At 40.4% G+C, this 13,021-nt stretch overlaps 1 long non-coding RNA gene across 1 annotated transcript; it reads left to right on the forward strand.

The window, feature by feature from the left end:
• Positions 1-2,195: 2,195 nt before the first annotated feature.
• LOC103462068 (uncharacterized) lies at positions 2,196-6,332 on the forward strand. Its single transcript, XR_533260.2, has 3 exons — positions 2,196-2,245; positions 4,015-4,078; positions 6,151-6,332. It is a non-coding gene; the product is annotated as an uncharacterized LOC103462068 (long non-coding RNA).
• The last annotated feature ends 6,689 nt before the right edge of the window (positions 6,333-13,021 follow it).

Below are 13,021 nucleotides of genomic sequence, written 5' to 3' on the forward strand. Positions count from 1 at the left end.
AAATTATTTATTTAACAAATTATTTATTTATTTCACTCATTTTCTTCATTTTTTGATTTATTTTACTCATTTTTTATTTATTTCACCCATTTATTTATTTATTTAATTTTGGCTGAAATGGCTCTCCATAGCCCACTGAGCTGCTCGCACACTGGAAAAGGACGGTGCACAGAGACTGAACCTAAACATTTAAACGTGGGAGCTCGTCCTTCTGCCGTCGTGTTTTCTACCTAGCTGGACTTTGCTTCAGCGAGTAAGAGCAGCTGTCTCTCAGCAGGTGCGAAGCCCACACACACGCTATGGACAGGAAATAACAGCTTCACCTGGGCCAGCACTCACCTGTGCTGCATCCTGACTCTGTGTCCGCTTCCCTGTGGGAGGGAGAAAGTCTCCAAACCTCAAAACCACACAACCTTTTTCTTTTTTTTTTTTTTCCTGCCTCCTCTCCCTGATGTTTTGCTCTTAGTTTTTGATTAACTAAATATTTTGTTTTTTATTTTTATTTTTTTACAGTTATTCAACAGGTTTCCTTTCTGCAGGGTCAGCAGACACAATGGTTTAGGCTCACTTCGATGCAGCTCTGAGTCTGTGCCTCTCTGTTTGAGCTCAAGGAAGTGCCAGCTGGATGCTGCCTGGATTTTGAATAAACAATCGGTCGCTTGTCCTGTTGACCTCACGTTCTGAAGCACAGACAGAAAACAACGCTGGCAAGAAGTATTGCATTGTTGCGGAGAAACTAAATGTAGATGCGTCTTGTTCAAAGTTTTATGAATACGTGTTACTTAATTTGCTTCCCACATCTAGAGGTCTCGGTGCATCGAGTTCCTGAGTTTCTTTTTTTTATTTGTGAACAAGCACATAAACAGTTGTCTCTGATAAAGTGGCCACTGAGTGTATATCTTATGCTTTCAAAACCAGGACAGAGGCTTTCAGTCTAAAAAACAATTTTAACAAATCCCCCAATGTTCCAGATGAATGTGAATGAACTATAAATGTCCAGCTGGCATAGTCTTAGCCAGGCTTCATTAACTATCCAATGTAATTCTGTTCTCAAATTGAATTACATACAATTGATGGCTATTTTAAGCACGTGGGGGAAAAAAAGCATGTAAAACCAAAACATATGCCTCCCGTAATGATTCAAAAGCTTGTCTAGTTCATGTCACTCACTTGCTGTCGTTGAATATTTTGGTGCGCAATTCTGATGCACCTACATCTCTACAACTGCAAAAGGTTTATTTACATACTCGCCGAGGAATTGGAAAGCTGTCATGTCTACTATTTGTTCTGGTAATTAGTCGCACCTAAAGCAACAATGGCCTAGGTCTGCATGATGTCGACAAAGAGCAGAGTATAAACATTAAAAACAGACATTTGTTTTCTTTAAATGATAAAAAAAATTGTCGTTTTTTTTCCTAGGTGCAACCAATAATCTTACTGTCACCTAAGGAGATACAAAATTTATATATTTATAGAGATTAAACTACAGTTGTGCAGCCAATAAAAAAATGTTTTATTTATAATGCACAATCTCCACTGTTTGTTTAACAGACTGAGCTACAGTCCGACCCTTAAGGCTGCAGATGATGAGCTCTAACAGTCTGTCAGCGACCTTTCTTAGCTTTCTTCCTGATCAAAGTCTTCACTCAGCATCACCCGCAGGTCCCAACCCTCAGTCCTTTACACTCGACGCGCTGGAGAACAAAGGCTAGCTGGAGAAGGACGTGCAGAGGAGACGGGAGAAAGTGAGACCGAAAAAAAGAAGAGAACAGGGATAGATGGGCCTGGGAGGTCATGTTTGATGAGAACTCTGGATCTCCTGCAGATACACAATGAGAAAGGTCGGCTCAGCTCATCCGATACAGAAACGTGAAGGAGGCGGGTAGAGGACAAAAGACCGGGTGGAAACGATCTGAAGACTCGTGAAGAGGAGGAGGAGGAAGGAGGGGAGGAGGAGGAGGGAGGTTGAGACTGAAGGGGAACCTCATCGGACAGGCGAAGCAGCTTCAATTAAGATTGGTCAACAGATAAAAAGCCTCACGTGTTTGTGTGGGACAGTGTGACGACCTCAATCATTGTGGATGTTTGAAGTGAGCAGTGAAAGTGTCCTCTGTGTTATTGTGAGTCCATACATATGCATCAGCTTTTGTGCATCCATGCAGCTGTTCTTTGTGTCTGTATTTTAGAGGCCAGAGGAACGTCAGCAAGCAGTTAACGTGCATAACCTGAGAGCATCCGTACCGAAGTAAGGAAAGTACATGGAGAGTTTGAGCTTTTTAATTTTGTTAGCCATTTTTTTTGCTTCCAGTCACTGTTTAGGTAAGTTAATACTAAAGAATAAATAAATTTTAAAAAAAGTGTCAATATGTTGTAGCAAAGAAATAAAAAACTTTCATCCTCCTTTCATCCTGGAAAGTTTAGACTTTTGTCAAAATAAATATTGTATCGGCCAAAATAAAAAACCATTTACAAGCAGTAGCTTATTTGAAAACAAATTTCCTGTTTTTGTTGATGCTTTAACGCAAAATTGGGTATCACTTTATTTGAAGGGGTGTGCATAAGACTGACATGACACTGTCATAAACATGACGAAACACCTGTCATGAACATAAAGGAGTCTTTATGAATGTTTATGACAGTTGTCATGAAGTGTCATTTGGTAAATAATGACACTTTTAATGCAAAGTTGCTTTAAAAGTTGCATTGAAAGTCCATTAAAAGTGCCAACTTTGCATGATTTTGTAAATTATGATAATTTAATACAATGTTGGCATTTTTAATGGACTTTCAATGCAACTTTTAGAGCAACTTTGCATTAAAAGTGTCATTATTTACAGAATGACACTTCATGACAACTGTCATAAACATTCATAAAGACTCCTTTATGTTCATGACAGGTGTTTCGTCATGTTTATGAAAGTGTCATGTCAGTCTTATGCACACCCCTTCAAATAAAGTGTTACCCAAAATTGTTTGTTAAAATTACTTATGCCCTTCTTAAAAATAAATAGAAAAGGTTTTGGAATTACAGCAATCAAACGCTTTATACCGTGACTCGTTCACACAATCTCTACAACTTCCTGTACAACCACAGGCTTGAAACTCAAAACTATTCTGTACTGGCAAAGTGTCACTGGCAGAAAATGCAAGTGACTATGTTGAAGAAGATGGACAGAAATTATACATTAGATTTTTAATTTTATTATTCGAGCATACACGTGCTGCCAATGAATTTTGACTCTTACCTGCATTCAGATCAGCTTGGGCCCAAAATTATTCACATGTCCAGCAGATGTACATTTAAAATAATCTTTTTTGGTTGTTAGAAAAACCTTGAATCTTAGCCAAGGACAGGGTAGTAGAACATCATCACCCTCACCGTGGCTCGGCTTTTGTGACTCTCCGATGTCTGTCTATTGTTGTCTCTGTCCTTGTCTGTCTTTGTCTGATGTTCTTTTGTCTTGTTTGGTGCTAAGTATAACCACAGTTTCAAGATCAGAAAGGTAAACAATCAGAGTCAGGTACATTATGAAAACAGTCTTATTGACTTTGAGGCGGGGCTTTGTGTGTTTCTGATGTTGCTGAAAAGACAATCGGGATGAAATGATTTTGCGTCTCTTATAATCAAGACTTGCATTTGTAATATGTGAATGCTGATTTCCAAATGGTGATTTAGGGCTTTACCTAATCTATTTATATAAACCTTAATAATAGTTTGCATTTTACATAATTAAAGGAGAATCTTTAAGCAGTTTGTGTCCATCTGTTGGGATGTAATTTCAAACTACACGTCCCCCGGTACCTATTGTGCCTGAAATATGCCGAGCACGACATGCCCTACAGCGAATTCTTGAGATCAGCCAGCTTGGAAAGTTGGCAGGAGTATCAGGCAATGAACAAAATCCTCCCTGTGACATCCACCTGCTAAGCTATTCTGTTCGATTTTGACCCCACGGTTTGTGAGCTACTCTTTAATTGAAGGTACTCTGTGTTGATCTTTCTTTGTCTTGACAGTTCCAGATGTTGCTTCACCATCTAAGAAGACTCCAGGGAGCAGTTTGGAGTCCCAGACAGACAGGTATGTGATGACCTTAAGCCTCATGAAGAGGAAAGTATGTGAGAGCCAATAAAACTAAGGCTGCTGTCAAAGCATGTAGCGTGAGCATGACAGGACTGGGATTCATTTACGAGAAAAAGTGACAACTCTTCTATTTATTTTATCGGATGCATCTCTATGAAATGAAAAACACAATAAAACCAAAATAATTTACTTGTCTGCTTTCACACACATATGAATTGGAGTGACATTTCATTCTTTTTTCAAAGGGTCTAAAATGATGTTGGCCTATCATTTCAAACTGCAGCATCATCTCTTATAGGGTTTTTTCAACAAAGTTTATGAGTTCGTTTATGGAAAGCATCGACAATTCTTCCAAATAAGCATTTGTGAGGTCAGACACTGTCGTGATCCGTGTTTCTATGTGTTTATTTTTGAGTTTCTGTGTGATCCTGWTCCCTGTTAGTCCTGTCTCTGCGTCTTTCCCCGTTGATTGTCTCCCAGGTGTGTCTCGTTCCCGTGATTGCCCCGTGTGTATTTAGTCTCACCTGTTGTCTGTGTTCTTCGTCGGGTCCTTGTCTATTGCTGTCCGTCTATTGTTGTCACGCTCCAGTAGAACTGTGAAGTCCTGGTTTGTGYCCGCTCTTATTTAGTCCTTCAAGTCAGTTGCTAYCGGATTTAGCTGTGTGCTTGTTTTCCTGCTGAGCTGCCTGTCCTGGACTCCGAGCATTATTTATCAATAAATTCATCATTTCATCTATATCCTGGGTCCCACGTTTCTCCTCACCACTTCCAACCTACCACACCTTATGACAGACACTGATGTTGGGCGAAAAACCGGCCTCCTCTTTGATTCATCTGAAAAGTGTACCATTATTTTGAGTTTGGGTGTCTCTTCAGGCCAGATAAATTCGTCCACTCAAACACTCTTATACATACACATACACATTTTACATTATGGACCTTGCTTTATGTTCTGGTTCACTGTCATTTATGGAAAGAAACGGGGATTCAGGAATCGAGGGATTTAGGAAGATAGATTTTTATACATAAAAATGAGAACATGCCAATGAATTGATCTTTGCCCTGGCAAAGCACAAAACAGAACATGGAATATAACACTAAATAATGAGTCGAAATTTTAAGGTTTCTAATAATTTTTAAGTCTCTATGGTGGACTGTATTAACAGCATTTTGGCACTGGGATGGAGGCGTTCATATACTGTAAATTAACTATAATTTAGCAATTACAAAAGTAGTTTCTCAGCTGACTTTACATTAAATTAAAATCCTTTTTATTAAGGAACTAAGGCACCATGCCCAACACCTGACAGCTTCACTCCATAATCCCCTCTGCACTAAACTTTAGATCTGACATAATGCACTCAGGTAAGTACCGTTCTCCTGATACCTGCCAAACTCAGACGCCTTCATTGCACTGCTAAACAGAGTGGGACGATTTGAAACTCTGGAGAAAATGTTTCCACTCTTCTAGAGTCCAGTGGTGATGTGTTTTGCACTACAGCCCTTTGCATTGAGGCTTGGATGAAGCTGCTCAGCATTGGAAACCCATTTGATAAAGCTGTCTGCACTATTGACGAGCTAATCTGAATTCTTGAACACATGAAGCTTGAAGGTCTGAAATTAGACTCTGGAAAGTTAGTGACCTCTATGCACCTCAGCACCCTTTGACTTCACTAACGAGGAAATTTCCAACTGGACTCCATGCACAGGTGGGCGTCCTGTCACGGTCCACACTGGAACTGCCTAAGCCCCTGAGAGCGACCCATTCTTCCACAACTGTTCATGGAAGCGGTCTGCATATCGGTGCTGGATTTTGTAAACCTGTAGCAATGAAAGTGAATGAAATGATTTGGATGGGTAAGCAAATATCTTCGGTAATATAGTGTATTATCCTTCCTTCTTTTACTACTGTCATCTCGGAACAAGTCGTATTAAGTTAATAATTGAGTGTTGCGTTTTCCCTCTTTGCGACAGCTCTCAGATCATTTCAAGTTTCTCCCTCTGCAACTTTAATTTCCCCTTTCCTCTGCTTCATTCCACACTATCCTCTGTCCTCTATGTCTCAGCAGCTCTCAGAGGTTATATTCTCCATTCTTCAAGGCTCACTGCTCACAGCGAGGGATCTGTTCTCGCCGCCCACCAGTCTGGGACCTTGAAGACCTGTAACGATGGGTTGCTAGCATGGCTTTATCCTCTTAGACCGAGTGAAAGCGGATAGGATGCGAGGCACAAATCTGCTTTAAGAATATCATTGGAGATTTTTGGTGTTTTTCCTTGTGTGGATAAATAAAAGATATAATTCCTTTCTGGCCTGTGGTGGGCCACAACTAAACAGCTTGTGTGTTTTAATGTTTCCATTAAAGTCTCTGCTGTGTGGTTTTTACTATGAAATAATTATCAGTGTTAAATATAAATAAATTAGATTTAAAACAAGCTAAACATTCTGTGGTGGAAACAGCGCAGCAAGCAAATACGACAGTTTTAGCTGCTTTAAATTCAGATGTTGGGCGAAAAAGCCGCAGAGAAGGTACAGAGTCCGGGTTAACAGAATTAGCGTTGCATCCTTAACGGAGTGGTGGTGTGCCAGCAGCCAGGCGCAACTGTTGCAGAGCAGAGCAGCAGTAAATGTAAATGCTGTTACCCTGCAGAGTCCTAGAGTGCTGTGTTCCTAGTGGCTTTAGGGGAGGACAGAGCTGTCTGAAACAAGGCTTAGCCGTTAGTTCTGTTGGTGTCCCATTGCTATTCTCGCTCTTTACAAGTATCTTTCTAGCAGGAACACCTTTCGGTCAGTCTTTGCATCCTTTCCCTGGGGGGATCTCTATCTGTGAAGACTGAGTAGCTTTTGTTAGAAAAATACTTACAAAACTTCACGTTTTTCAGTAACTCTGCGATGTTTTTGTGATATTTTTTTATTACTAAGCGATTAAACAAAACAGATTCCTCTGTGCGAAGAGTCTTTTAGCTGTTGTTGTTATGATCCTGGTTTGGTTATGTTTCCCTGTGCTACTGTCAGTGTTTGCTTCTCCTCAAATGCGGGGCTCAATGGTCTGTGATGAAACATGTTTACTGATAAACGCTATAGAGTACTGTGTGCCACTAAGTTAATCAGAAATGAACTGATTATAGGTCCACACCGTTGTCCCCAGAAGTGTCAGGAGTTCTAATAAATAGTTTATACGTAACACTTTCATTTTGTTTCAAGTGTTACAATAATGTTGGATATTGAAATCAGGACTGAGCAGAGACTTTCTAGTTGAATTTCAACTTGCAGTCACATTTTAAAAATTTTTTTTTTTTTAGTTCTGACAAAAATCTCACAAGATCCTCACAAACAGAAAACATGGCCTCCCATGTAATGTTGTGTCACTGAAATTGCTTTATCTGGCACTTATTTATGTCCTTATGACAGACAAAATAAAAAGTTTCTGTAGTTTTTTGGAAATGTTCTCCTCTCTTTGGCCTGAAGAGACTTTGTAAGCACTCCTCAAGGTTGGAATATCACCTGTGTGATATCTGATATTGAAATGCTGATCCAACATGTTTATATTTATTTATTGTTGAGGGAAACGGTTGTTTATCCATTGAACATAACACAACACCAACACGAGCAAATCAGTGGAAACGTGTGAGTAAACCCAAAAACCATTTACAGTACCAGTCCACCTCTGCAATTCTGTCATTCTTTGTGAATTTATCCACCTTTGCAGCTTCACTGCACTTAAACTGAGATCTATGCCTTGGTCTCAAACAAAATGGCATTTGCAAATGTATGCGCGAGGCTTTCTTAGCTGAAAAAACAAATGACCCCTATTTTTTATTACATTCCCAGATGAAATAGCTGACAAAGAAATGGACAAAGCAGTAAAAAAAAAGGTAAAAGCAAAACATTGAAGAAAGATGTCTAATAACTTCCTGGAAACAATTGTGAAACCAACCACAGTATGTGATTACACAGTATTTAGCATGTACCTTACAGGGGTACTTAATAATAAGGTGACAAGATGAAAGTTAAGCCTTAAACTCTGTCTTATAAACGGGGATTTTCTGAGATTCAATATCTGACCATGTTTGAGATTGTATAACATTTTATAAGCATAATATGAGACTGTTTTCTGACTTTCGTCCCCCATCCTGTGACCTTCTCGTTGCAGCTGTGTTTGAAGCCTGTGTGCAAATTAAAATTATGTGATTGATTAGAGTTGGAAGTGATTGTGTTTCCTCACTGATTGTGTTTCAGTTCATTGTGTTTTTCAGAATCGTTGCTTGACCATTCGCACAGCTGTGTTACAGTTTTAAATCCACACGGAGGCATTTCCCAGTTCTCTGAAGGCCACTAAACGCAAGCTTTGAATGGATAAAGGGACCGAAATATTGTTAAGAGAAATATAAATAAATAAAACATTTAATGGACGGGGTTTCAGTCGCAGCTCTGCTCAGCCTCAATCCCCGATCAACCTTCAATCCACAGGGCTCTTTCATCTCACAGAGCAGCCCTGTCTCACCTCAGGGTCGGCTCTCACCTCCATCACTCAGCCTTGTTAGCCATTCACACTTGGCCTGTGAAATCACACTCTCTTCACAGGGGCTCTTCAACATGCCACACTCTTCCTCTCTCTTTCCTGGCCTCCCCCGGTCCCTCTGAGTTCTGACTGACTAAACAATGTATCCATCTCTCCATCGCCTGTAGCAAACAGATGGGGCACTGCCACTCTCTGCCCGTCGTCATTGTCACTCTCCATCTAACCTTGTCGTTTCTTCTGTGGTATGAATCTCTCACTGTAAGCTCTCTCGCTCTATCACAACATCTAAATGATGTTACTGCACTGGTTCAGTCCCAGTTTTACTGTCAACAGCAGCTTCTTCGATTTGCCTATATAGCATTTTAGTGCATGCCTGCAGAGATGCATACCAGAGCCAACTTTCTTCTTTTTTTTTCACAATATAAATATATTGCATTTTCTGTTAATTCAGTGTGTCAATGAAACTGCAAACACAAACTAACTCTTAGTTTGTTTATCTGCAAAGTTAAATGAGGCGACAGAAAAAACTGTTTATTCAAAAATATATTTGCATATACTTCTGCCAAAGCATGACCAAAAAATGGTTTCACGCTTAAGTAAAGACAGAATTTACTATACGTAGCCCTGTCTAAAATATTCATTCCAGACTAAGAAGGCTAAAATTGCTGGAGTTAGTAATTATTGTGTTAATAAATGTACTAAAAACAAATAAAAATGCTGCAACTTAGATTAAAAGTACAGGAATATCTAATACATTTATTAGCTAATAGTTTATAAATGGTCTTAAAAAGTGCTTTAAAGCCACCAAAGGATTTGTCCGGGCCAGGAATTGAACCCAGAACCTTCTTGCTGCAAGGCAACAGCTTATCTCTGTAATCCAGTAATTAACTGCCAAGAGAAAAACATAACAATGGTTTAGTACAAACTTATTTGTTTACAGACATAATTTTGGAGTGGGTTGGGATGAAATGGGAAGATGTGGGTAGGAATTGGAAAAGAGGAGGAGACGATCCGAAGCTTATTTTGAAATTACATCTGTTTATGTACAAAGAACTGTTCACAACATATCAGTTTCTACGATTGGGCAAAATGGTTCAGTCCAAAATAACTCGGTTAAAAATGTGCACATTGCGTTTAGAAGTCTGGTAAACCGTATAAAAAACTTCAATCTGTGCCAACTTTTTAGGCACGTCTGCTTTCCAAAACGAGGCATAAATAATCTTGCTAAATGGCTTGCTGGCTCACAACAGTTGGACGGGATAGCTCACATTTGTGAATCTGTTTAAGTGTGACTAATTACTCTGATGCTGATGATTTGGTCTTAAACTGTTCCAAAGCTCAACCAAACCAGCAGTTGTGGCATTTAGGAACATCTAACAGACAATATGGAGATAGACTGCTCGCTTATTCATTGTAAGCCAACAAGTTATTGCCTGGAGAAATTTTGGTGCCAAGATCTGGAAAGAGATTTTTTTTTTTGGTTGGGGAGGAAGGGAGGAGGTGGGGGAGGCAGAATCTAATCAGCCTCCTACACACTTCACACTGCAGTCAAGCCAACGCAGCTCCGAGACTGATGGTGTAGCCGTGCAGTGCGGTGCAGTGCTGGGCCGTGTTGTGTTGTGCTGCGCGATGCTGTGAGGGATAATGATCCGTGGCTGTGTAAGCCATTAGTGAGTAAGTAGTTATGTTGGAAACCCTGTATCCCTGGCGCCTGCTGTCACTTTGATAAATACGCAACACCTAGGTGCCCTCGCAGAAAACAGCTCTAAGCTTCCATTTAGTTTAAGTTCCTCAAAACGTTCGAATGCTCCTAAATATTCTGCTTGTTTGGTGCTGCAAATGAATCTTCGCTGGTATCTCTTGCGACATCGTTTCAGCAGGTACATGCCAATCAGCTCGAAAGATTGCATTGTGCTGGGGTTTCAGTTGGCGTTGCTGGGATTGCGTGGTCCTGCAAGACCGAACTACGAACCACGTGACCCGACATCAGTAACTCAGGCACACATTTCTGCGAACAGAAAGACAAGCCCGCATGTGCATGTTTCCCAGTGAGTCCTCTTCAAAAGCTGATTTGTTTGGGTCACCTCAGCAAACCCACCACAGACAATCGAAGAAGACTTCCTGCTAAGCCGTCTCTTTCAAGTCTGCTTATTTTCACCTCATTTCACACCAGTATGAGATGAACTCTTATAAAAAAAAGCCCAATTCACGGACGACTGGGTAAAAGTTTTTTTTTTTTTCAAAAGAATACATTAGTAGATTCAAATCTTGAATTCCCTCTAAAGTGATACAAGTAGCGAGCCCTTACTTCCATATGGCCTGCCCTCATTCACTGTGTTTGTGGGTGTTTGCTACAAAGCATGTTGCATACATTTATTCATGGTGAGTGTTTGTTTTTCGACAGGGAAGCTCTGTCCCACATTCAGATTAACGGTCCTGATTCAGACATGGAAAGGAGATGTGGCAGCTTTTTGTCCACATGAAAGGGTGGAGGGAAAGAGGCTTTTTCATGGTCTGAGTCCACTTTGAATCGGACTATAGATTCTGCCTAACTCTTTTGCAAGCGGATCTGATCCAAGTGCCATTGTACTGAGAGGTTCCTTAGAACAAACTCCTTTCTCATAACTTTTTTTCTAATAATCTAAATCGTTGTTTCATTTCCCCCCCATCTGGCTAAAAAATCTCAATAATTCAACAGGATTGTCAAATTAATGACAAGTAAATTCGCCTTCCGTTGATTTTTCTCATTCAAGGGAAATTTATGGGTCAGTTAATGTAAAGAAATCGTCCTTCCTGAAGTCAATGAATATGGAGCGAAATGTATTGTGCAAATTCAGTTGTGGGAATTTTGTTGGGCTTGCTTTGTTCTGGATGTCCAAAGAAGTGAACCATACACAAAACAGAAGACAGTTTCACAATAAAGTCCCTGAAAGAAAAGATCTGGAACCTTTTCCAATTGTGCTAGTAGGTTAATCTACCCCCCAGTCCTAGACTGGTTTCTATGCAAAGCTCACACTTGAAACGCTGGTCTGGCAATGAGCTTTACTGGCTTGCTGAGCCTCTCTCAGTTAAGATTGTCACTACTGTGGCCAAGTAACTGTTCTGACAGAGTGGAGATACCAGCTCCGCTTTCAGGATTGAGCCAAGACCACAGTTTTGTCTCCGTGTGACAGTGAGCGGAAAAGACAGACCTCTTATTAATACTAATCTCCGGATTAGGAAAAGCAGCTTTAGGCCTTGAAGTCATTCTCTCCAATCAGCATCATTGTCTACAACAAATATGATCTGCAACTTCTCGTTCAATCTGCATTGGTGCAAACAGATAGGGAGCCGTTATAAAATCAGAGCGGCGTTTGGGCCAGAAAAGTTGGCTTGGGGCTGCGTTTTCTTCAACAGCAATACATGAACAAAAAAGGGGCCACATGGGAGGGGAGCACAGATTTTATTTTTTTTTCTCCTTCTTCAACTAAGTTTGTATGATCACAGATCTTTTGTGTTCGGTTAATCTCATAATCTATCAAATGACCTTCACTAATCAAGTGCTAAAGTGGACTTTCAAGGAATGGCATTGGCATTTCAGTATGCTTGCCAAATCACTAAAAGCTTTGTAATGAACTTCAACGTCCCCTTTGGAAGGCCAACTTTTCATGCTAGATCTCAGTCATTTATATTTTATGTTTTATACATTTCTCCCCCGTTGATCACTGGAGTCATAAAAGATGTGAATAATACAAGATCTCAGAAATTTTCTGGCCAATATAACTGATTGCCTGCAGTGATATCACATTCCTTAATATTCCAGGACACAAGCGTGTTCGCGTGTGCGTGTGTGTGCGCTGTAAGCAAGAGGATGAGAGAAGAGGAAAGGGCTTGAGAGATGGAGGGGGGGTTTTCCTGGAGGCTTAGTGCTTTCTGGATTCCTAGAAATAGGATTTTGATCTTTCAAATGTGATTAAACTTCACTTTGTTCACATATGATGGCAGAGAAAGTTTAGCAATCCAAAGAAGCAAGGGTGCACAAGTCATGTGGCAGTAGGTGTTTATGTGCTTGTATGTATGCGTAGGCCCCCCTATGTCTTTCTTCATATGTATGTGTGAGTGAAGTATGTTTGTTCACCTCAGCCAGATTCCCTGGGGTTTGCAGATGGTAACCCAACATGCCAGCTATACACAAACAGACAGACACACACAGTAACACCAACAAACACACACCTCCAGAGCCAACCTGGAGTCAGGGCCTTGTATCCTGGAGGTGATCCATGCCAGATTACGGCTCTTTTGCACAGCATGACACTTCAAGATGTCCCACTCCCTCTCTGATCTCAATCTGGATAATGTCTTCCCATGCAGCTTTAGAGAGAACGCCAACCTGACCAAAAGCTCAAATTCTAAGTTAAACTGCGTAGTTCTGATGATTATA

The sequence above is a fragment of the Poecilia reticulata genome, linkage group LG3, assembly GCF_000633615.1.
Source record: "Poecilia reticulata strain Guanapo linkage group LG3, Guppy_female_1.0+MT, whole genome shotgun sequence".
In the NCBI taxonomy this organism is placed as follows: domain Eukaryota; kingdom Metazoa; phylum Chordata; class Actinopteri; order Cyprinodontiformes; family Poeciliidae; genus Poecilia; species Poecilia reticulata.